This window comes from Apium graveolens, chromosome 6 (genome assembly GCF_009905375.1).
Source record: "Apium graveolens cultivar Ventura chromosome 6, ASM990537v1, whole genome shotgun sequence".
NCBI lineage: Eukaryota > Viridiplantae > Streptophyta > Magnoliopsida > Apiales > Apiaceae > Apium > Apium graveolens.
The window spans coordinates 296,540,158-296,543,650 of NC_133652.1; the positions used below are offsets into that span (position 1 = coordinate 296,540,158).

At 43.4% G+C, this 3,493-nt stretch overlaps 1 non-coding gene across 1 annotated transcript; it reads right to left on the bottom strand.

Moving 5' to 3' along the window:
* Positions 1-631: 631 nt before the first annotated feature.
* Positions 632-738, bottom strand: LOC141669363 (small nucleolar RNA R71). The gene has a single exon (XR_012553650.1). It is a non-coding gene; the product is annotated as a small nucleolar RNA R71 (small nucleolar RNA).
* Positions 739-3,493: the final 2,755 nt, after the last annotated feature.

Genomic DNA, 3,493 nt, shown 5'->3' on the forward strand with positions numbered 1-3,493 from the left:
TGTTTAGTTTATGTACTTACCATCATTGGTCATTAGGACTCAGTGATTAGGACGTAGTAGTTAATTACTCTTTTCGGTTGTGTTTCAGGTACTTTAGCAAACGTTTATGCAAACTCGTTCTCGTGCTCGCAAGAGGACCTTAGATACAGCTGAGGAGAAAGACGAAGTTCTTGATACACCGGAGAAGTTAGATTTTGAGGATTCGGATTCAGGAACTGAGCAGAAAGAACCAGTAAACATGGGAGATCGTATTGTTCAAGCTGATCCAGCTCTTATGGATTTTTCTCGGCCTAAAATTGATGACATTCAGTCAAGCATCCTTCATCCGGCTATTCAAGCTAACACCTTTGAAATCAAGCCGGGCACTATTCAGATGGTGCAGAATTCTGTTTCTTTTGGAGGAGCGGCAACTGAAGACCCCAACATGCACATAAGGAATTTTGTCGAGATCTGCAGCACTTTTAAGTATAATGGCGTGACTGATGAGGCTATCAAGTTGAGGCTCTTCCCATTCTCACTGAGGGATAAAGCTAAAGACTGGTTACATTCTGAACCAGCTGGGTCAATCACTACGTGGCAAGATCTTGCGCAAAAGTTTCTGGTGAAGTTTTATCCAATAGCAAAGACTGCTGCTATGAGGAGTGCTCTTACTCAATTTGCGCAGCAACCTACAGAATCTATGTGCGAGGCTTGGGAACGCTACAAGGAAATGTTGAGAAAATGTCCACATCATGGAATGCCGGATTGGATGGTAATCACTGGTTTTTATAATGGTTTGGGGGCCCAATCTCGGCCCATGCTCGATGCAGCAGCTGGAGGCGCCTTATGGGCTAAAAGCTATACTGAGGCGTATAATCTTATCGAGATGATGGCTGCAAATGAGCATCAAAACCCAACTCAGAGGATGACGTCAGGCAAGGTAGCAGGTATTCTGGAAGTTGATGCAGCCACCGTTATTGCAGCCCAGCTCCAAGCGCTATCAATGAAGGTTGATTCTTTGGCTACGTATGGAGTTAATCAAATAGCTATGGTTTGTGAGCTTTGTGCAGGTTCTCATGCTACGGATCAGTGTTCTCTTGTCAACGAATCTGTTCAGTATGTGAATAATTATCAGTGACAACAGCAGCCTGTGCCAGCGACCTATCATCCTAACAACAGAAATCATCCAAATTTCAGCTGGGGGAATAATCAGAATGCTATTCAACCACCATATCAGCAAGGAGTAAGTAAACAGTTTAACCCACCTGGATTCCAGCAACCACAGCAGTATGCTACAAGGCAATCATATCCTCAACAGGGAAGTACAGCTGCACCTACTAGTGCTGATTTTGAGGAACTTAAGCTGTTGTGCAAGAGTCAGGCGGTTTCTATCAAGACCTTGGAAAATCAAATCGGTCAATTAGCCAATGCAGTGCTCAATCATCAACCTGGCACTCTTCCCAGTGACATGGAAGTACCAGGAAGGAAGGAAGCTAAAGAGCAAGTCAAGGCTATTACCTTAAGGTCTGGAAAAGTAGCTGATGCTGAAAAGGTAAAAGAAGTCGAAGCTGAAGTTAGAGATGAAGAATTTAAGCAAAAGGAGAAAGCGGCGGAACCAAGGAAGACTACTGTTGAACACACTCTGCCTGAGGCTAATACAGGGGAGAAACAGCTCTATCCTCCACCACCTTTTCCTAAGAGATTGCAGCAACAAAAGCTGGATAGACAGTTCGGGAAGTTTCTGGAGGTGTTCAAGAAACTTCACATCAATATACCTTTCGCTGAGGCTCTGGAACAAATGCCTAGTTATGCGAAGTTTATGAAGACTATTCTTTCAAGGAAGGTGAAACTGGATGACCTTGAAACCGTTGCTCTCACGGAAGAATGCAGCGTTGTTCTGCAGCAAAAGTTACCACCAAAATTGAAAGATCCAGGAAGCTTCACCATTCCTTGCATCATTGGCAATCTAACTTTTGACAAGTGCCTTTGTGATTTGGGAGCAAGCATTAATCTGATGCCCTTGTCGATCTTTAAAAAGCTGGATCTGCCTGATCCGAAACCCACATACATGTCGCTATAATTGGCTGACCGTTCCATTACTTACCCAAGGGGCATAGTTGAGGATGTGCTCGTCAAGGTGGATAAGCTCTTCTTTCCTGCAGATTTTGTTATTCTGGATTTTGAGGAAGATAAGAAGATTCCCATAATCTTGGGGAGGCCTTTCTTGGCTACTGGCCGTACCTTGATAGATGTGCAAAAAGGGGAACTTACTATATGGGTCCAAGATCAGGATGTGACCTTCAACGTATTCAAGACAATGAAATTCCCTACAGAAGATGAGGAGTGCTTAAAAGTGGATGTGATTGATTCCGCAGTTACTTCGGAACTCGAGCACATGCTAATGTCTGATGCATTGGAAAAGGCCTTAGTGGGGGAATTTGACAGTGATGATGAAGATAGCAACGAGCAATTACAATATCTGAACGCTTCTCCCTGGAAGCGAAAGCTGGATATACCATTTGAATCTCTTGGTACTTCTGACCTCAAGAACGCTGAAGGGAAGCTCAAACCATCAATAGAGGAAGCACCTACCTTAGAGCTCAAACCATTACCTGAACACTTGAGGTATGCTTTTTTAGGTGATTCATCTACGTTACCTGTTATTATTTCAGCTGACCTTTCAGGTAGTGAGGAAGATAAGCTCTTAAGGATTTGAGAGAATTCAAATCGGCTATAGGATGGACCATAGCAGACATCAAGGGGATAAGTCCTTCATATTGTATGCATAAAATTCTGTTAGAGGAAGGTAGTAAGCCAACTGTGGAACAGCAACGAAGACTGAATCCCATCATGAAGGAGGTGGTGAAGAAAGAAATTCTGAAATGGCTAGATGCAGGCATCATTTATCCTATTTCTGACAGCTCGTGGGTGAGCCCTGTACAATGTGTTCCTAAGAAAGGAGGTATCACTGTGGTCGCAAATGAAAAGAATGAGCTCATCCCTACACGAACAGTTACAGGATGGAGAGTATGCATGGATTATAGGAAATTGAACAAAGCCACAAGAAAGGATCACTTCCCTCTCCCATTCATTGATCAAATGCTTGACAGATTGGCGGGACATGAGTATTTTTGTCTTCTAGATGGTTATTCCGGGTATAATCAGATTTGTATTGCACCAGAGGATCAGGAAAAGACTACCTTCACTTGTCCATTTGGGACATTTGCTTTTCGTAGAGTTTCGTTTGGGTTATGTGGCGCCCCGGCCACCTTTCAGAGATGTATGATGGCTATATTCTCTGACATGATTGGAAATAACGTCGAAGTGTTCATGGATGACTTCTCCGTCTTTGGACACTCATATGATGAATGTTTAAATAATCTGTGCGCCGTACTCAAAAGATGCGTGGAAACTAATTTGGTGCTTAATTGGGAGAAATGTCATTTTATGGTGCGTGAAGGCATTATCCTTGGGCATAAGGTCTCTAGCAAAGGTCTGGAGGTGGACAAGGCCA